Here is a 21,933-nt window from a genome sequence, read left to right as displayed (position 1 = left end):
TTTCCCCCTTTCCAGTTGATTGCATATGCAAATACCTTCCCTACTCTAACTTTCAGAATTGTTTTGAGGATGACAGATGTGCAGTAATGGGTTTGGGGACCAGAAAGTGCTTCAGTGATATTGGGAGTCATACCACTGTTACTACTGAATACGTAAAATTTGTCCTCAGTCCCACAGAGGAGTTGAAAATGGAACCAAGGCCATCTCTCCAGAAGAGGACCTGCCCCTGCCTTTCCTTACTTGAGGGCCAGAAGGTACCTAACGCACAACTCACGTTTTCAAAGCCACATGCAGACAGGCCAAACTGTTTAGAAAGTACACACAAACTATAACGTGGGTCTCCAAGTTGACAAAAAAAGAAGCAAAACATTTAGAATCAGCAAAGCAAAGGACTTTCTAAGCAGTGACACTATGAGAATGCCTAACAGATGATACGGCAATCTCTCTGGGGCTCAGCAAAAATAGAAGTCATTTGGGTAAATAACAAAACAAAAACCAAACAAACCAGAAATCACAGTGAGATTCTCCCAAGTGCTGAAAAGACAGCTCTTAGCAATCACCTGCCCCTCCATCTGTTTAAGGGACATGCAGGTCACAGATCCAGGTCAAGCTGATGGAGAGACTGACAGCCATCCAGAAACTCTATGGTGTTTTGTTTACTTTCCAAATATAAATGCCCCAGGGAGCAAAGTCCTGGGGCCCTCCTTCCAAGTGAGGAACAAGAGGCCACAGAGGACTGTTCTTTGGGTCTAGTCAAGATGGTTCTTGTCTCCCCTCTCTCAGAGGCTGGGGTCCCCTGGGACTACTTCCTGTCATCAAGTGGCCCTGTGGACAGAGATGCCCTGAGGAGCATCCGGGCCAGGCGGGAGAGCCACTCACGCGTCCACTATGAAGTACAGGTCAAAGGCACCCTCGCAGGACCTCAGCTTCTCCCAGGTGTTTCTGTGATGTCTGGTGCCCAGGTGGAAGCTTCTCTGGCTTTGGAGGTGGTGCAGGAATCTCCCTGGGCTCAGCTGTAGAGACTGCAGCACCACCATCAGGAAGAGCATGGAGCCCAGCATCCCTGGCCCAACATTCCCCATATTCATGGCCACCCCCTGTGGTCCCACTGGACCCTGGCCACTTCAGGCCACCTCAGGCTGTGGCACCTGCTACTTCCGCTGGTTCTCAGGGACCACCACTCCTCCAGCCCTTTCACCAAGGTGCACTGGTGCTGTAAGCCTCCCCTAGTATCTGTCCTGAGGGCAGAATAGGCAAGAGGCTGGCCTTGGGGGACGTCCCCACTCCCTGCACCATCCTCCCCCACCCTGTGATGTCCCTTATGAGGGACGGGAAGGTTGGCATGGTGACTTTGTGACCCGTAGGTCTGCTCAGTGTCCTGCCTATTGACAATCCCAGTGGGGAGGCATGGGTGGGGGTTAGATGAAGCTTCTGTTTGTGCTTTAACCCAAACCCTCTCAGGTGGCCATTAAATTCCTCTGGAAACCCTGTCTTTCTGTCAACTGAAAGAAGGCAGCTGAGGTGGCTTAGAGAAGGACATCACTGTTGGGTCAAGGACGTGGGAGCCTAGAGTGCTGCAGTGGTCACTCGTGTGACCCAGTGGATGGAAGGGTCTAGAAGTGGCAGAAGGCCTGCAAGGATGTCAGAATCCTTTGTGAATGAGGGACATTTCAGTTCTCTTTTTCTGTAGCAAATCACCCCCAAACTGAGTGGCATAAAACAAGAACTATTTTATTATGTTCCTAGGTTCTGTGACCAGAAATCAGAGGAGGCTGTGTGGAGATGGCTTGTCTCTGTTCTATGTGGGCATACACAACTCTAAGTCAAAAGTGATTAAAAAGCTAAGACTGTGAGTGCAAAATTTTTTAGAAATACCTTAACCAATTTAATTTATTTTCTTAATTTTTATATGCAAAAAGAAGAGTGATTGATATATGCTAAAAGTCCTTCTCTTATAAGTCTAGATCTTTCAATGTGTAAAGAATAAGAAGTGATCAAAAGCATTTTTTGAGTGGTATTTAGAATAGTGGAATATCTTAAATGAATGGTTGTTTTGGAGTTGAGACAATCTGGTGTCCTTCTCCCAATAGCCTATTAGGTTTTCTTTGCTTCACATCCTTCATGACACTTGGTATTGTCATATTTTTATATATTTTTCCTATTGATTCAACATCCCTTTGGGGTCTTAATTTGCATTCTTCTCGTTAGTGATGGGATTGGTCTTCTGTTCTAGAGATTTATGGTCCTTTCTGAAGGAGGTAACAGGTTCCAAGGGCTTTTCCAGTTTATTCTTGGAAGTTCATGTGCTTGGTGAGCCTGGAATGTGAATCAGCAGCATTTTACAGAGAATGCTCATGTGTAGGAATCCAGTGTCTTGGTACCCAGAGTTGAAAGTCCCAGTCATGATTTTCCTTACACCCCTGTCCTCATCAGATACTTCTTGATGTTTCTGAGCTCAAGTTCCTATCCTCTCCTGGAGCATAGAAGGAAGACATTAACTATTGTGTACCCGAGTCTTTACTAGAGACCTGGTCCTGTGCTGAGTACTTTGCTGCCCTACCATCATCTTCATGGCAAGCCTATAGAGGAGACACTATTATCCCCATCTTTTGGGGGGAGGAAATTGAAGCACAGGGAGATTAAATTAGTTGCTCCAGAGATTAAGTAACAGCCAGTAATTTGGGACAATGCATCATATTCCTTTTAGAAGACATTTTGGGCTCTTTTTAAAGAGCAGAATTATGCTAAAATCCCATGTGTCCAGGCCCTTGATGACAGATGAAGACCTGGCTGTAGGAACTGGGACTCATCCACAGGTACATCTATAGTAACCAGGATTCTTTGTCCTGGCAGGAGCAGTAGAGATACATCTCACATAGAAGAGCAAAGCTCACCAGGTAACAAACTCTCTTCCTGATCAGCAACAAATTCCAACTCCTTTTGACTGTAAATCAAGACTCTCTCTATATGTCTAATTCAGTGCACAAAGGGCTCTTAAAAATTTGTGGTTTTGGTGATTTATGTGTTAGACTATGGGGGTGGGAGTGACAAAGAGGTTCTGTAAAACTCCTGGGCAGTGGGAGGAATCAGTGGCAGCATCCTGGAGGGTGGCTGGGAGCATATGGGTGGAGGATGTTGGCACCGTGAGCAGCTGCTGTTGAGAGGGAAGAACTCCTGGCTGGGTCGAAGGCAGATCTTTGGACCACAGGACATTTGTTCACAGTGAGGCTCCAGTAGGGTGAAACTGATGCAGCTTTGCTATAGGAAAGAGAAGGGAATAGGAAGTCCCTGAGAAGACATTGGAAAGCTGTGGTTTCCTCCACTCAAGGAGGCTCAGGACCCACAAGGTTAACCTTTGTTGATGCCCTTTCTCTCCCTGGCTGCTGGCCTCCACTCTCTACTCTTGAGACTCTGTTCAGGCATTGAAAGTCTGCCCTGCCTTGCCCCATAGCCCCAGGCTTCGGACTCTAGAGTCCCTTTGCTCTAATATTGAACTTTTTTGTTCCCCCTTGGCTGGGAGCCTGGAAAGCAAGGATGAGGCTTGATCACAGCCGCAGCACTGCCCAGGCTCTCTTGGTCAGTGTGTGCTAAATGGATGAATCCTCATCACAACCCTCAGGCTGGACTCTGGGCCCACAGGGCAAGGACAGATAGGTGCACCATCAGATGGGTGATAGGCTGTGGAGGTACCAGCATCACAGGCCCTTTAAGTTGGGAATAGAATGATTCAGACCCTTTGAATAGCAAAATATGACTGCAACCCCAACTGCCCCTGGCTTTACTCTCATCTCCTCCTTGTCCCCATCTCCTGCTCAGCTGAGGACTCCTAGCTGAAGGGCCCTGAAGGTCAGGCAGGGTGGGCTAAGCACCCTGGTGGCTGGCAGCCTCTCTGACACTCAGCTTCAGGAGCTGCAGACAGTGAGTAGGAAAGGCCCTCCACACTCCATGAGGCCACACCCTGTGAGGAAGAAGACCACTCTGGTCTTTCCCAGACACTTCCAGTGGGTGGTTCCTCAAAGACCAGTGCTCACCTTTATTATTATGTTATCAAAGTATAATTGGCATACAATATTATATTAGTTTCAAGTGTACAGCATAGTGATTTGACGTATACCATGATAATTGTTTACCATCTGTCACCATTTAAAGTTATTATGATATTATTGACTGTATTCTCCATTCTGTATATTATACCCCCATTATTTACTTTATCACTGAATATATGTGCCTATTAATCACCTTCTCTTTATTTGTTGATGAGATTGGTTAAGGGTTGGTCAGTTTTGTTTATCTATTCAAAAAACCAGCTCTTATTTTCATTGATCTTTTCTATTGTTATTTCAGTCTCTATTTTCATTTATTTTCACTCTGATATTATAACCTTCTTTATTTTAAATTTGGGTTTTTTTTTCCTAGTTCCTTAGGATTAAGGTTGGATTATTTACTTGAGATTTTTTTGTTTCTTGAGGTAGGCCTGTATCACTATAAGCGTCCCTCTTAATACTGCTTTTGCTGCGTCCCATAGATTTTTGGATGTCATGTTTCTATTTTCATTTGTCTCAATGTATTTTTTATTTATTTATTTATTTAGTTGGTTAGTTAGTTATTATTTTTGGGGGGGTACACCAAGTTCAATCATCTGTTTTTATACACATATCCCCGTATTCCCTCCCTCCCTCAACTCCCCCCCCACCCTCCCTTGAGTCCCCCCCCACCCTCCCCGTCCCAGTCCTCTAAGGCATCTTCCATCCTCGAGTTGAACTCCCTTTGTTATACAACAACTTCCCACTGGCTATCTATTTTACAGTTGGTAGTGTATATATGTCTGTGCTACTCTCTTGCTTCGTCTCAGCTTCCCCTTCACCCCCCGCCCCCTCCCAAACCTCGAGATCTCCAGTCCATTCTCTGCACCTGCGTCCCTGTTCTTGTCACTGAGTTCACCACTACCATTTTTAGGTCCCGTATATGTGAGTTAGCATACAATATTTGTCTTTCTCTTTCTGACTTACTTCACTCTGTATGACAGACTGTAGGTCCATCTACCTCATTACATATAGCTCCATCTCATCCTTTTTATAGCTGAGTAATATTCCATTGTATATATATGCCACATATTCTTTATCCATTCATTTGTTGATGGGCATTTAGGTTGCTTCCATGTCCTGGCTATTGTAAATAGTGCTGCAATAAACATTATGGTACATGTTTCCTTTGGGATTATGGTTTTCTTTGGGTATATGCCCAGGAGTGGGATTACTGGATCATATGGTAGTTCCATTTTTAGTTTTTTAAGGAACCTCCAAATTGTTTTCCACAGTGGCTGTACCAAGTTACATTCCCACCAACAGTGCAGGAGCGTTCCCTTTTCTCCACACCCTCTCCAACATTTGTTGTTTCCAGATTTTGTGATGATGGCCATTCTGATCGGTGTGAGGTGATACCTCATTGTGGCTTTGACTTGCATTTCTCTGATGATGAGAGATGTTGAGCATCTTTTCATGTGTTTGTTGGCCATCTGTATGTCTTCTTTGGAGAAATGCCTATTTAGGTCTTCTGCCCATTTGTGGATTGGGTTATTTGCTCTTTTGCTATTAAGCTGCATGAGCTGCTTGTATATTTTGGAGGTTAATCCTTTGTCTGTTGTTTCATAGGCAACTATTTTTTCCCATTCTGAGGGTTGCCTTCTAGTCTTGTTTATGGTTTCTTTTGCTGTGCAAAAGCTTTTAAGTTTCTTGAGGTCCCATTTGTTTATTCTTGATTTTATTTCCATGATTCTAGGAGGTGGGTCAAAAAGGATCTTGCTTTGATGGATGTCATAGAGTGTTCTGCCTATGTTTTCCTCTAGGAGTTTTATAGTGTCTGGCCTTACATGTAGGTCTTTAATCCATTTGGAGTTTATTTTTGTGTATGGTGTTAGGAAGTGTTCTAATTTCATTCTTTTACATGTAGCTGTCCAATTTTCCCAGCACCACTTATTGAAGAGGCTGTCTTTTTTCCATTGCATATTCGTGCCTCCTTTGTCAAAGATAAGGTGCCCTTATGTGTTTGGGCTTACTTCTGAGTTCTCTATTCTATTCCATTGGTCTTCCTTTCTGTTTTTGTGCCAGTACCATACTGTCTTGATCACTGTGGCCTTGTAGTATAGCTTGAAGTCAGGAAGCCTGATTCCACCAACTCCATTTTTCCTTCTCAAGATTGCTTTGGCTATTCGGGGTCTTTTGCATTTCCATACAAATTGTAAGATTTCTTGCTCTAGTTCTGTGAAAAATGCCATTGGTAATTTGATCGGGATTGCATTGAATCTGTAAATTGCTTTGGGTAGTACAGTCATTTTCACTATGTTGATTCTTCCAATCCAGGAACATGGTATGTCCCTCCATCTGTTTGTGTCATCTTTGATTTCTTTCATCAGTGTCTTAAAGTTTTCTGCATACAGATCTTTTGCCTCCTTAGGCAGGTTTATTCCTAGGTATTTTATTCTTTTTGTTGCAATGGTGAATGGGAGAGTTTCCTTAATTTCTCTTTCTGCTCTTCCGTTGTTAGTGTATAGGAATGCAAGAGATTTCTGTGCATTAATTTTGTATCCTGTTACTTTACTAAACTCATCAATTAGTGCTAGCAGTTTTCTGGCAGAGTCTTTAGGGTTTTCTATATATAATATCATGTCATCTGCAAAGAGTGACAATTTTACCTCTTCTTTTCTAATTTGGATTCCTTTTATTTCTTTTCTCTGATTGCTGTGGCTAAAACTTCCAAAACTATGTTGAGTAATAATGGTGAGAGTGGGCACCCTTGTCTTGTTCCTGTTCTTAGAGGGAATTCTTTCAGTTTTTCCCCATGTAGAATGATGTTGGATTTGGTTTCTCATATATGGCTTTTATTATGTTGAAGTAATTTCCTTCTATGCCCATTTTCTGGAGAGCTTTGATCATAAATGGATGTTGAACTTTGTCAAAAGCTTTTTCTGCATCTATTGAGATGATCATATGGTTTTTATCCTTCAATTTGTTGATATGATGTATCACATTGATTGATTTGCGTATATTGAAGAATCCTTGCATCCCAGGGATAAACCCCACTTCATCATGGTGTATGATTTTTTTAATGTGCTGTTGGAGTCTGTTCGCTAGTATTTTGTTGAGGATTTTTGCATCTATTTTCATCAGTGATATTGGTCTGTAATTTTCTTTTTTTGTGACATCTTTGCCTGGTTTTGGTATCAGGGTGATGGTGGCCTCGTAGAATGAGTTTGGGAGTGTTCCACCTTCTGCAATATTTTGGAAGAGTTTGAGAAGGATAGGTGTTAGCTCTTCTCTAAATGTTTGATAGAATTCACCCATGAATCCATCTGGTCCTGGGCTTTTGTGTGTTGGGAGATTTTTAATCACTGCCTAAATTTCCGTACTTGTGATTGGTCTGTTCATAGTTTCTATTTCTTCCTGGTTCAGTCTTGGAAGATTGTATTTTTCTAAAAATTTATCCATTTCTTCCAGGTTATCCAAGTTATTGGCATATAGTTGCTTGTAGTAGTCTCTCATGATGTTTTGTATTTCTGAGGTGTCCGTTGTTACTTCTCCTTTTTCATTTCTAATTCTGTTGATTTGCATCCTCTCCCTTTTTTTCTTGATGAGTCTGGCTAATGGTTTATCAATTTTGTTAATCTTCTCAAAGAACCAGCTTTTAGTTTTATTTATTTTTGCTATGGCTTCCTTCCTTTCTTTTTCATTTATTTCTGCTCTGGTCTTTATGATTTCTTTCCTTCTGCTCACTTTGGGGTTTCTTTGTTCTTCTTTCTCTAGTTGTTTGAGGTGTAAAGTTAGGTTGTTTATTCGATCATTTTCTTGTTTCTTAAGGTAGGACTGTATTGCTATAAACTTCCCTCTTAGAACTGCTTTTGCTGCGTCCCATAGGTTTTGGGTTGTTGTGTTTTCATTGTCGTTTGTTTCTAGATATTTTTTGATTTCCTCTTTGATTTCTGTAGTGATTCCTTGGTTGTTTAATAGTGAATTGTTTAGCCTCCATGTGTTTGTCTTTTTTGCAGTTTTTTTCCTGTAATTGATATCTAGTCTCATGGCGTTGGGGTCTGAGAAGATGCTTGATATAATTTCAATTTTCTTGACTTTGCCGAGGTTTGATTTGTGACCCAAGATGTGATCTATCCTGGTGAATGTTCCATGTGCACTTGAGAAGAAAGTGTATTCTGTAGTGTTTGGATGGAATGTCCTATATATATCAATTAAGTCGAGATGGTCTAATGTGTCATTTAAAACTTGTGTGTCTTTATTTATTTTCTGTTTGGATGATCTGTCCATTGATGTAAGTGGGGTGTTCAAGTCTCCCACTATTATTGTGTTACTGTCAATGTCCCCTTTTATAGCTGTTAGCATTTGCCTTATGTATTGAGGTGCTCCTATGTTGGGGGCATAGATATTTACCATTGTGATATGTTTTTCTTGAATGGATCCCTTGATCATTATGTAGTGTCCTTCCTTGTCTCTTGTAATAGTCTTTACTTTAAAGTCTAATTTGTCTGATATGAGTATTGCTACTCCAGTTTTCTTTTGACTTCCATTTGCATGGAATATCTTTTTCCATCCCTTGACTTTCAGTCTATATGTATCCCTTGGTCTGAAGTGGGTTTCTTGTAGGCAGCATATAGAAGGGTCTTGTTTTTGTATCCATTCAGCCAGTCTGTGTCTTTTGGTTGGAGCATTTAATCCATTTACATTTAAAGTGATTATTGACATGTGTGTTCCAATTACCATTTTCTTAATTGTTTTGGGTTTGTATTTGTAGGTGTTTTCCTTTTCTTGTGTTTCCTACTTAGAGAAGTTCCTTTAGCACTTGTTGTAAGGCTGGTTTGGTGGTGCTGAATTCTCTTCACTTTTGCTTGTCTGGAAAGCTTTTGATTTCTCCCTCCAATCTGAATGAGATTCTTGCTGGGTAGAGTATTCTTGGCTGTAGGTTTCTCTCTTTCAGGACTTTCAGTATATCCTGCCATTCCCTTCTGGCCTGCAGAGTTTCTGTAGAAAGGTCAGCTGTTATCCTGATGGGTTTTCCCTTATATGTCATTTGTTGCTTTTCTCTTGCTGCTTTTAATATTTTTTCTTTATGTTTAATTGTCATTAGTTTGATTAATATGTGCCTTGGTGTATTTCTCCTTGGGTTTATTCTGTATGGGACTCTCTGTGCTTCTTGGACTTGGTTAATTATTTCCTTTCCCATGTTGGGGAAGTTTTCCACTATAACCTCTTCAAAGATTTTCTCAGACCCTTTCTTTTTTTCTTCTTCTTCTGGGATGCCTATAATTCGAATGTTGATATGTTTAATGTTATCACTGAGGTCTCTGAGACTGTCTTCTATTCTTTTTATTCTTTTTTCTTTTTCTGCTCTGTGGCAATTATTTCCCCATTCTATCTTTCACTCACTTATTCATTCTTCTGCCTCAGTCATTCTGCTGGTTATAGCATCTAGAGTATTTTTAATTTCAGTTATTTTGTTATCCATTGCTGTTTGTTTTTCTGAGTTCTTATGAACTGCTTCTTGTACTTTCTCTATTTTGTTATCGAGATTTTGTATCATTTTTACTATCATTACTCTGAATTCTTTTTGAGGCATTTTTCCTATTTCCTCCTCATTTATTTGGTCTTGTGGGTTTTTTTCCTGCTCCTTTGCCTGCCTGGTGTTTCCTTGTTTCCTCATGGTTGTCCAAACTTTTGGGGTTGCTTGTCCTGGCAATAGAGGTGTTTATAGAAGACTGTCCAAGCCTCAGACTAATGTCCAAGTGTTGGGTTAAACAAATACTGAGTCTAGGAAACACATACATGTATAAGACACACAATTACTGAATCCATTAGGACATAAGGCTCTGGAAAGACCTGACAGAACCCCAGTATGCTATCAAATATTCAAAGAGAAACCCAACAGAAATTGACAACTGAAACAGAACAAATCAGAAACAAAAGCAAAAGCAAACGAACAAACAAATAACATCTTACGCATACAAACACTAATCCAGGGAGATTTTGTAAGCTAGGATCAAATATAAAAAAGAGCTAGAGTACCACCAGACAGAATGGAGATTCTCAGAATGAAATTAGACAATTGTACTAAGAACTAAGATAAAGACAAAAGCCTAATATTAAATACCAAGGCGGTGCATCATCTGGAGGATAGAGCAAGGAGTTTGAGCATATCGATAGTGTTGCTTATAAGTATGTTACGATAAAATAAACTAAAAATGGCTGGAAGAAAGGGGAACAGAAGAGCGTGGTGTGATTGGAAATATGCAAATAAAAAGAAAGGAATAGAAATGTATAAAAGATAGGGATGAAAGGAAATTATGAGAGATATATTGTCCGTACTACCAAAAACTTAGCTAGAAATAGAAGTATATAAAAAGGCAAAAAAATAAAAATAGAATAAAAAATTGCATTAAAGTTATGTTATAAAACTTGTAGATCCCTTAGGACTAAGATCGTAATTAATAAAGGAAAAAAAAAATCCAGAACTGATCCCAGAATGGACCAGTTCAATAGGATTGATACTAATATTTCTGTTTCCTTAGAGTCTCAGCTGTAAGTGTCCTTCTACTCACCTTGGGTTTTTTTGCATTATTCTGTAACCAGCAGAGCTTCCTTTATTGTTTGTCTGTAAGCATCGGTGTGTGGGGAGGGAGAGGGTACAATAGTGGCTCCTTTCCCTGGGAGTGAGTGAGCAGTGACACACTGTTGTTTCAGTTGGGCTTGGAGGTGCCTGTTGCAGAGGGACCCCGGTGGCTCAGCTGTAAACAGAAAGTCTCAGAGTTGGGCCTCTCTCGGGTTTTTTTTTTTTTTTTTTCTTTCTCGGCAGCCTCCCTGCTGCCAGCATTCCAAGGGGTTTTAATCTAGCCTCGCCTGAGGGCCTGAGGGTCCCTGTGATCCCTGAGCGCCTTAGGTGGCCCACAGGGCGTCTCTGCACTGCCTGTTGCAGAGGCGCTGAAAGAGAGAGAGAGGCTATGCCCGCAGCTCCTCCTCCCTGCCCGTGAGCCCGCAGCATCCAGCCGCCATCATGGCCGGGCAGCTCTTAGGGGTGGGCACTCCTTGCCGCGGACCTCTTCCCTCCTGTCCTCTCGGTCCATCACCTTTCTGGCAACAATTTTTCTTACCCTGAACCAGCTCTCTGGTTCCCATGCTCCCGCTCCCTGACCCTCTGTTCAGCTGTGAATCGATGTCCGGGAACGCTGAGCTGCGGTGCGGACCCTCCGTGTGTTCCTGACTCCCTCCCGTCTGCCACGGCTCTGCCGCTTCACCCTCTTTGAGCCATCGTAGATGCCTCCCTACCGGCTATGTCGGGATTCTCGCAGTCCTTTCTGGTGTCCAGGGTCGTCTGCTGGTGTTCAGCTGGTTCTCTGTGGGAAATATTGCGTCCTTTGGTGCATTCCCAGTGCATCTGTGGAGAGGGATGCATTCCACGTCCCTCTACTTCGCCGCCATCTTTTTCTCCCTGGTGCCCACTTTAAATTCCGATAATTATTTTTTTCTGTGACTGAGTCATATGAATTTATTATATAGTTTGGATAGTAACCTTTTTCTGACATGTGGTTTGCAAATATTTTCTCCCATTCTGTCAGTTCCCTTTTCATTTTGTTCATCATTTCTTTTGCTGTGTAAAAGCCTTTAGTTTATAGTCCCATTTGTTTATTTTTGCTTTTGCTGTTGGGCTTTTCGTGTCATATACAAAATTATTGCCAAGACCAATGTGAAGAAGCTATATATCTTTGTTTTATTCTAGGAGTATGGTGGTATCAGGTCACGTTTAATTCTTTAATCCAATTTAAGTTAATTTTTGTGAGCAGTTGTAAGTTAGGTGTGTAGTTTCTTTCTTTCTTTCTTTCCTTTCTTTCTTTCTTTTTTTTTTGGCATGTGAATATCCAGTTTTCCCAGCACCATTTATTAAAGAGACTAGCTTTTCTCCATTGAGTGTTCTTGGCTCTCTTATCAAATAGGTGTTGACTATACCTATAAGGAATTATTACTGGGCACCTATTCTGTTCCTTTGTCCTATGTGTCTGTTTTAAAGCAAGTATCTACTGTATTGACTGCTTTAATTTGTCATATATTTTGAAATCAGAAAGTGTGATACCTCCAGGTAGGTTCTTTATTCTCACCTTGCCTTGGCTACTTGAATCATTTGCTGTTCCAACCGAATTAACATTTTTTTCTATTTCTGTAAAAAATGCCATTGGTATCTTGATAGGGATTGTATTGAATGTATAGATGACTTTAGGGAGTCTGGACACTTTACCAATATTGTTTAGTCTGATCCATGAACATAAATCATCTTTCCATTTCTTTATATCTATATTCTATTATCAATGTCTCACAGTCTTAGCGTACGGATCTTTCTCCTGTTTGGTTAAATTTATCCCTAATTATTTTATTGATTTTGATACTATTGTAAATGGGATTGCTTTATTTCTTTTTCAGATGATTCACTTTACTTCATAGAAACACTAATAATTTTTGTATGATTTTTGTATTCTGCAACTCTACTGAATTTGTTGATCAAATCTAATATGATTTTGTGAAGTCCTTCAGATTTTGTCTATACAAAATCATGTTATCTGCAATTAGAGACAATTTATTTTACCTTTAAGATTCAGATGCCTTTTATTTATTTCTCTTGACTTATTATTCTGGCTGGGACTTCCAGTACTGTGGTGAATAGGAGTGGTGAGAGTGGGCTAGCTTGTCTTTTTCCTGATCTTAGAGGAAAACCTTTCAACCTTTCATCACCAAGGCTAATATTAGTTGGTGAAGTGTCATATATGGCCTTTTTGTTGTCATATGTGGCCTTCCATACACAATTTGTTGAGAGTTTTTATCAGGAATGGATGTTGAATTTTGTCAAATGCTTTTTCTGCATCTATTGATATGAATATATGATTTTCTTCTTTCGATCTATTAATGGGATGTATCACTTTTATTGTTTTGTGTATGTTGAACCATCCTTCCATTCCAGGATGAAATCCCACTTGATCATGGTGTATGAACCATTTCACTGGTATTTCTTTGGGAATTTTTCCATTATATTCACCAGAGATATTGGTCTGTATTTTTCTTTTCTTAAATGTCCTCTTCTGGCTTGGGATTCAGGATAGTGCTGGCCTTGTAAAATGACTTTGGGAGTGTTTCTTTCTCTTCATTTTTTGGGGAGAAGTTTGAGAAAGATTGTTGTTAATTCTTCTTTAAACATTTATAGACTTCATTAGTATAACCATCTGGTTCTGAGCTTTTCTTTGTTGAGAAGTTTTTGCTTACTAATTGAATCTCCTTACTCATTATTGGTCTGTTAAGATTTTCTGTTTCTTCAGAATTGAGTCTTGATGGGTTGTACTTTCTAGGACTTTCCCCATTTCTTCAATATTGTCCAATTTGCTGATGTATAGTTTAATAATACAGTTTTATAATTATTTTAATTTTTGTGATATCAGTTTTAATGTCTTCTCTTTCATTTATAATTTTTATCAGTTTGGGTCCTTTTTCTTTTATTTGATTAGTCTAGCTAAACTTTTGCCAATTTTGTTTATCTTCTCAAGAAAACCAACTCCTAGTTCTGTTAATCTTTTGTATTGTTTTCCTATTTTCTATTTCATTTATTTCTGTTCCAATCTTGATTATTTTCTACCTTCTACTAACTTTGTGCTTATTTCTCAATAGTTCCTTAGGTTGAAATATTTCCCTTTCCTTATAATATGCATTTACTTCTATAAACTTCATCCTTAGAAATGTTTTTGTTGCACACCACATGATTTGGTTTACATACTGTGTTTACCTTTTCATTTTTCAAGATATTTGTTTGCTTTTACAAAAGTCTTCTCTGATCTGTTGGTTGCTGAGGTGTGTGTTGTTTAATTTTCATATATTTGAGCATTTTCCAGCTTTCCTTATGATATTCATTCCTAGTTTCATACCATTGTAGTTGGAGAAAATACTTGGATGATTTCGGTCTTCTTAAATTTATAAAGACTTGCCTGTGGCCTAAAATATGATCTATCCTAGAAATTGGTCTATAGGTGCTTGAGAAAATTGTTTACTCTGCTGCTATTGGTTGAAATGTAATGTATATGTGCTTTAGGTCTCTTTTGGTCTATGGTTTTGTTCAAATCTGCTGCTTCCTTATCACTTCTCTATCTGGAGGATATTTCCATTGTTTAAAGTGGGTATTACAGTCCTGGCCTACTATTGTATTATTTATTCTGCCTTTTGTTCTGCTAATAATTGCTTTATATACTTAGGTGCTCTGATATTGGGTGCATATATGTGAGCAATTGCATTGTTTTCTTGCTGGATTGACTTTTTTTTTTATCATTATATAATGACCTTTGTTCCTGAAGCATTTTTAGCTTGAAGTCTATGTTGTCTGATATATAGGTATCGATGCTGCCTTTTGGTTACCATTTACTTGAGTATCTTTTTCAATTCCATTGCCTTTAGTCTTTGTGTGTTTTTAAAACTAAAGTAATTCTCTTGTTGGCAGCATATTGCTATATCTTTTTTTTTTTTTTGGTCCATTCAGCTATTTTATGTGTTTTTATTGAATTTATTTTATGTTTAAAGTAAGTATTGATATGTAAGTACTTACTATTGCCATTTTGTTAATTTTTTTCAACTGTTTTATATATCCTTTTTTTCTACTTCTCATCTTGCTGTCTTTCCTTATTTGACTTTTTGTAGGGGGTATGCTTACATTCCTCTTTTATCATCTTTCTTATACCTACCAGAGGTTTTTTTCTCTGTGGTTGTTATGAAGAATGCCTAAAATATCTTATATTTATAAAATCCTGTTTTAAACTGAAAAGAACATTGATAGTATATATAAATTTTCCCTTTACTTCTCTATCCTTCATGTGCTAGATTATCAATGTGACAATTTATATATTTTTATGTTTTGTATAAAATAAGAAATTATTGTTGTTATGGTTGTTTAATATATTTTAACTTTTTGATTAGTGTTCTAATTACACACCAAAATTACAATATTACAGGATCTGATTTTGATAGTATGTGCCATTACTGGTGAATTTTACAAACATCTTACATTTTCACAATGCTAATTATTATTCATTTATTTCTGCTTGATGAAATTCCTGCATGTTTATTGTACGGCAGGTCTTCTGGTGATGAACTCTTTCAGTTTTGTTTGTTTTGTTATGTTTTCAATCTCTCCTTCATTTCTGAAGTACAGATTTGCTGGGTACAATATTCTTATTTGACAGTTTTTTTTTTTTCCTTTCTATATTTGAATATATCATCCCTCTCTTTCCTGGACTGCAAAGTTTATGTTGAGAACTACCACTTAAGTCTTACGGTGTTGTCATACATGTGGTGAGTCATTTTTCTCTTGTTCCTTTTAAAATTCCCTGTCTTTGACCACGGACAATTTAGTTACATTGTGATTTCATGTAGCCATTGCAGGTTCAACCTATTTGGGATTCTTTGGGCCTCATGAATCTGGATGTACACCTCTCATTCCATGTTTGGTAAGTTTTAAACTCTTTTGTTTCAAATATACTTTCCATCTTTTCCTCTTTCTCTTCTCTATGGGACTCCCATAATTCACTATTGTTTCTGTTGATAATGTCCCATAGTGTTTCTTCACAGTTTTACATTTTCTTTTCACTCCTCTGACAGGTAATTTCAAATGAGCTATCTTTTACTTCACTGATTCTTTCTTCTGCTTCCTCAAGTTTGTTGTTGAATCTCTTTATTCTGTTCTTCAGTAGAGTCACTGTATTCTTTAGCTCTAGGTTCCAGTTGCTCTTTGATGGTTTCTATTTCTTTGTTGAGCATCTCATTTTGTTGAGGCATTTTTTCCTGAATTTCATGTATTTGTCTGCCCATGTGTATTTCTTGTATTTCACTACAGTATTTTAAGAGGATTGTTCTGAATTCTTTATAAGAGAGTTCATAGATCTCTATTTCTTTAGGGAGCTTTATTCATTTCTTTTCATCAAGTCATGTTTACGTGATTCTTCATGGTCCCTGATTTGGTGCATTGATACGTGCACATTTGAGTAAGCAGTCCCTTCTTCCCTTCTTGGACTCTGTGGTCCAGGGTGTTGCTTCATCTTCACATGTATGTTCTGTGATTGTCACAGTGAATTCTTGTCTATTGATAGTCCTCTAGCATGTAAGTGTGGAAGGAAACCTGATCACGTCTTCAAAGGCTTCCTTGGGAGGGATCTGAAAAATTGAGAGGTCTTTCTCTGTCATCAGAGGAGCTGATGGGAAATTGGGAACCAGGAATTACCTTTATATTATGAGAAATATTAAGGTACAGGAAGGGAACTAACATTTCTGAAGGAGGTAGTAGGTGTAAGGCCCTTTTTGAAGGTGTCTTGGAGATTACATGGGTGGTGGCCTTGGATGTTACCCTACATGTGGTCAGCAGTTTAGAGAGAATTCTCATGTGTGGCAAGCCCACATCCTGGTAGCCAGAGCTGAAAGGCCCAGTCGTGAATTTTTCTAGCACCTTTGTCCTCACCAGACATGGCTTGATGCCTGTGAGCTCATCATCCTTCCCTCCCTGGGGCAGAGAGAGAAGACATTAACTACTGAGCCCCTGAGTCTCTGCAAGTGACCTGGCCCTGTGCTGAGCACATTCTAGCAGTTACTGTCACTCTCACAGCACCCTGTAGAGGAGACATCATTATCCACATCTTTTCAGTGAGGAAATTGAAGCGCAGGGAGATTAAGTAAACTGCCTAGGAGGTTAAGTTACAGCAAGTGAGTAATGGACACCAGACAGCGTTCATACATCAAGGATATTTTGGACTTTTTGAAAGAGCATATTTTGGCTAAAACCCCATGCATCTCAACTGTTGGTGACAGATGAAGACATGCCTGTGGGAGTGGGACTCATGTCTACATCCACAGGACACCAGGGTGCTTTCGCCTGGCAGGAGCAGTATAGGTGCATCTCATACAGTGGAGTAGTGCTCACCAGGTAACAAACTCGCTTGCTGATCAGCAGCAAATTCTAACTCCTTTTGACTGTAAACCAAAACACAATATATATGTCCAATTCGGTACAAAAAGGGGCTCTTAACAATTTTGTGTTTTTGGTGCTTTAGATGTTGAGCTATGGGGGTGGGAGTGACAAAGTACTTCTGCAGAGCTTCCGGGCAGGGGGAGGGATCAGCGGCAGCATCCTGGAGGGTGGCTGAGAGCATATGGGTGGGGGATGTTGACAATGAGAGCAGCAGCTATCAAGGGGGAAGCACTCCTGGCTGGATTGAAGGCAGATCTTTGGCCCAGAGAGCATTTGTGCGCAGTGGGGATTCATTAAGGTGAAGTTGATGCATCTCCCCTGTGTGAAGAAGAGTAGAGAGAGAAGGTCACTGAGAAGCTTCTGGAATTGGAAGCAGAAGGCTGTGGTTTCCTTGGCTCAAGGAGATCAGGCTCAGGACCTGTAAGGACCCCCAGGTGGACTTTCTTGATGCCCTTCCTCTCCCTAGGTGCTGTCCTACAGCCTGCACTCCTATTTCTAGGCTCTCTTCAGGCATTGGACATCTGGCCTCCCTTCCCCATGGAGCCCTATTGTTCTGACTCTGGCCTCGCTTTGCTCTGGTGTTGAACTTATCCACTTCCTTCTGGGCTGGGAGCCTGGGGAGGAAGGACAAGGGCTGATTGCTATTGTAGCCCCAGAATTGCCCAGGCTCTCTTGGTGAGTGTGTACTGAAGGGATGAGGCCTCACCAACAACCCCCATGCTGGACACTGGGCTCACAGGGCAAGGGCAGGTAATGGTGCCCTCAGATGTGTGATGGGCTGCGGAGGTCCCATTTGCACCCATCAAATCTCTACCCCTTAGTTTGGGTAGAGATTGATGCAGACCACTTGGGACAGCAAATCTGTCTGAGGCACCAACTGCCCCTGGCTTTGCTGTCATCTCCCGCTCATCCCCAGATGAGGATCCTGGATGGGACAGGGAGGGTGGCCTGTGCATACAGAGCAGTTGACATCATCTCTGGGCAAGCATGGATTGGATATGTCAGTGGGACTCCAGGACCTCTGGACTTTGGGTTATTCAGACTCACCTGGACACTCCCTTAGCCTCACCAAGAATTGACCTAGCATTCTTTATAATGGCATTATTTGTTCAGTGGCATTTTATTACTTTATCCCTGTTTTTCAGACAAAAAAAAGTAAGGCTTGGAGCGTTTAAGAAACTAGGCCAACTTCACAGACTTAGTAACACGTAGAATCCTGTACTTTCCAATGATCACTCCTGAAAATGCCAAAGGGACCTTTCCCCATCCCTGCACAGTGCCCCCAAAGCAGATTTTTGTGCTTTATATTGTCAGATCCAAAATGCCTCCTCCTGTCAGAGAAACGACCCAAAGCACCTGCACAGGAGCACGTGTGACTAGATGTGCCCATTCATTCATTCATTCATCCTCAGAGGACTCTGTGTGTGGACCACATGCAGGGAGACAAATGGATTTGGCGCCCCTGCGACACTCTGAACTGCAGGGCAAGTGTGCATGTGTCCCCCACACCCCACGGGGTGACACTGGGTGTCCTGTGAACATCTTGACCATTGTATTAATTCAGACAGTACCTGATTTCCAGCCTTTCAATTCACCAAGCCCAATAGCCCCAGGGCATATGCCCTGGCTCTTTCCTCTGTTTGGAAGGACTTCTCCGGATTTTCATTTCACCAACTCCTTTTTATCAGTTATTTCTAAACTTAAATGACACCCTGTCATGTATGCTGACTTCACACATTCCTGACTTCAGGTCTCTAGGGTGCTGTCTAGAGACAGGTAGAGAATGGGGCTTCTGTGCAAGCAAAGCTGGGCCTCAGAGCTCAATTCAGACCCGGAGCCAGAAGCCCAGTTGCAGTAAGAGCCCTGGCACCTCCCTCACCAGACAATGTCCCTGCTGGGTGTGAGCATGCCTAGGTGTGTCATCAACAGTGTCTAGAGGCTTTCAGGCCTGTCCAGAGCTTCTAATTGCCCACCTGTTTAGCCACCAACAGGCACTATTGTCTGGTTCAGTGAATGCAGTCAGTGTAGCCCTCACTAAAGACCCTGGGGCTGGAACACCCTCCAGGACCCTGGCCCAGTCTGTACAAAAGGTGTGAGCTTGGGGACACCAAGGAATGTGATGCCAGGCAGGCGCTTCCCCAGTGCACTGCCCTCCTTGGACCTGGAGGCCTGAGTAGGGCAGGCTCTGGTGGTTTGGGGGTAACCATCATGAGATCATGAGCGCTGAACCGAAAGAGGGGCCGAGCAGTGAGACGTGTGGAGCCAGCCTCGGAATTCAAGTCCAGCTCTGCCCCTCCCAGCCTTGTGACCTGGGACAAGTCCCTCAGCCTTTCTGTTGGTCTGCCATCCCTCGGTAAAGCTGGGATAATAGCATTGTCTACCTGTACAGTTACTGGGAGGGTTAAAGCAGGGAAAACATGTAAACGTCTTAGTTGAGCAACTGGCCCACAGGAAGGACTCAGTAAAATCATCCATCTGTACGATTAACTTCCAAGGATGACAACTGGAACAATGAGGTTTCTCCCCACTGTCACAGGCACTGACACAACGAGGGCATCTTAACTGCCTGGTGAAAATAGTCAGTGTTGTCCAGGCAACATTGGGGAGGGGGTGTCACCATGTCCTCCACCACTCCTGGCACCTGAGTGACCAGCCCAAGAGGGTCTCTTGGATGGGATGCAGCCAGCAGTCCTAGAGGGTTGGGGGGCAGTGGGGAGGGATGATGGATGGGAGGCCTATAGGACTCTCCAGCCTTTTTCACTCAAGATTGGCATTGCAGGGCTTTGCTCTGGAGAGGAAAGGTCCTGACATCCTTGAGTTGAGGACGCAGGGGAAATGCTCAGGGCGTTAAGAATCGTCTGGAGGCTCGGGAGCTCCAGGTCTCCATGTCTTGGGCCTTCCTCTCGGGTGATGCCCAGACAGGGCTCTCTGACCCACAGTCCCAGGGGGCAACTGTCAAGGGCAAAACCAAGACCCCAGCCAATGGGGAGCAACCCTATGCCCTGCTTACCATGTTCCTGGCTGGATACTGTATCATTGGCATCTGGCTGCAGCGCTGAACAAAGTCATAAAACGTATCCAGTTTTCCCTGAAAAGCAGATGTGGGTGTGAGGAAGCTACAGGCACAGACACTGCCTCCAGAGGGGTCGTGTCCCGTCCATCTCCCACGGCTCCCCAGGGCTCTGTCCCCCCACACTGGCTGCGACAGCACTGCAGCCTCCTCGGTGGGCAGGCCGATTAAAAACCTTCTGTGTTTGTCGGGAGGTGGTCACTGTGGGTCACAGACTGTTTTGGATTCTGGAACAAACCAGTACTTTTGGTGGAGGAGGGGGAGACATAGCCACTTTTGAAAAAAATGTCAACGGTTGGAGGAGATATGCAGTAGCCAAGGAGAGATCCTCAAGCAGAAACGTGAGGTGGGCACGAGGACCGGGGAGGAGCTTGAAGAAGCGGGAAGAGGGCCTGCGTTTGGGGGGCTCAGAAGGAGAAGGCAGGGAAGACCCAGGCCCTACTCACGGGGGAGGTCCTGATACTGGGGGAACAGAGAGGTGAGGAAAACAAGGAAGAGACCAGAGAGTGGACCTGGTGGGGGTGCGATGTGGGGCGGGGTCTGTGAGCAGGAACAAGCTCTCTGGGAGGTAAGCTCGGGCTTCTCTGCGCCCCCACACTGACTGTCAGGGGAGACGCGGGGCTGGCCCTCCAGCTGCCCTTTGAAGCTCGGGGGAGGATCAATGGGTCCCACAGGGACAGAGGCAGGACCAGGGGGCGGAGGGCAAAGCTGGGCAGAGATGGTGGGCTCCTTCTTCCTCACTCCTGGCACCTGGGGCCCTCTTTGTCCCTGTCATCTCTCAGCCCCCTGCCAGCTGCGATCTCAGTCACCCGGGGAGGGAAGTGTCCTCAGGCGCCCCCCCTCGTGTGGCCCTGGTCACCCCATCTCAAGGGGCCACACGGACCATGCAGTGAGCTCTCTCCCCGCTCACTGAGCAGACAGGCGCCACGGGCACCTCTGGGTCCTTTAATGCTGGCGAGATCTTGGCTGAGAAGTTCTTTCCTTTTTGTGTTGTCCCCACCTGGCCTGTGTGTGGCTGTTTGCCATTGCAGTTTTCACGCCTCCAATCACTGGCCAGCGAAACCCAGGGCACTCCCCGAGCTGCTGACAGCCTCTGTGAGGAGCAGGCACTGGCCGGCCGTGAGCCAGCCGCCAACATCCGGCATCCCGGGCCCGTTCCCAGGGGGAGAGCCTGGTGCTGGGACTGCCCGGAGGCCGTGGGCACCTGAGCCTTCAACGCTTTGTCCTCCCCTGGGCCACTAGGGTCGGGAAAGCCTCTGGATTTTCTGTGTCACCACGTGGTGGGAGACCAGAGCTCATAAAGCTCATCTGCATGCAAGCCAGGTCTTTCAGGCCCAGGCCTGTGTGGATTGAACTGGCCCCTCCTCCTCCAAAGCCCCAGCCTTGAGGGGGTCATCCCTCCCTTCCTAAGGGCCCTTGTCACCTCCATCTGCTTTATCCTGTCTTCTTGGCAACCACAGCAGGAGATAATCACCCTGGGCTGTACGGGGCATGACTTCTAGAAAGAGAACACAATCGCAGGCTTTCTTGTCTGGCAGCTCCTGGGCGCAGACACATGACATCTGTTGCCCGGGCACCTGTCAGGTACTGGCCACTCAGCAAATGTTTGTGGGAGAATCAAGGACAAATGAGCAGCACCCGGCACAGTCAGAGAGTGGCCTGCGTGGGAAACACACACCAGCTCCTTCTGCTTTCCAAAGATGGCCTTTCTCCAAATATCAACCAACTCTGTCCTGACCCTCGGTTCCCGCACGCCACCCTTGTCGGAGAAGCTGGGCGTGAGTCTGTGCCGTGTGATGGAGGCTGTCAGGGGAGCAGCATTAGCAGGC

General features: G+C 42.9%; 1 protein-coding gene across 31 annotated transcripts in view; it reads left to right on the top strand.

Moving 5' to 3' along the window:
• The window catches only part of ZNF488 (zinc finger protein 488), a 176,330-nt gene that overhangs the window by 48,526 nt on the left and 105,871 nt on the right, over nucleotides 1-21,933 (top strand). For 21 of the 31 annotated variants that reach the window (XR_009053627.1, XR_009053626.1, XM_057734040.1 and 18 more), the window contains 4 exons: nucleotides 170-254; nucleotides 784-936; nucleotides 1,747-1,849; nucleotides 15,459-15,523. The exons of 3 other annotated variants lie outside the window; for them this stretch is intronic. The gene's annotated coding sequence lies outside the window, so the exon portion shown is untranslated. Of the gene's footprint in view, nucleotides 1-169; nucleotides 255-783; nucleotides 937-1,746; nucleotides 1,850-15,319; nucleotides 15,369-15,449; nucleotides 15,524-21,933 lie in introns of all 31 variants that reach the window. 7 more of the 31 variants (XR_009053628.1, XM_057734043.1, XM_057734056.1 and 4 more) reach the window with 4 other exon arrangements.

The sequence above is a fragment of the Hippopotamus amphibius genome, chromosome 5, assembly GCF_030028045.1.
Source record: "Hippopotamus amphibius kiboko isolate mHipAmp2 chromosome 5, mHipAmp2.hap2, whole genome shotgun sequence".
Lineage (NCBI taxonomy): Eukaryota > Metazoa > Chordata > Mammalia > Artiodactyla > Hippopotamidae > Hippopotamus > Hippopotamus amphibius.
Note: the sequence above shows the minus strand (reverse complement) of the source record. Positions and strands in the feature narration are given on the sequence as shown.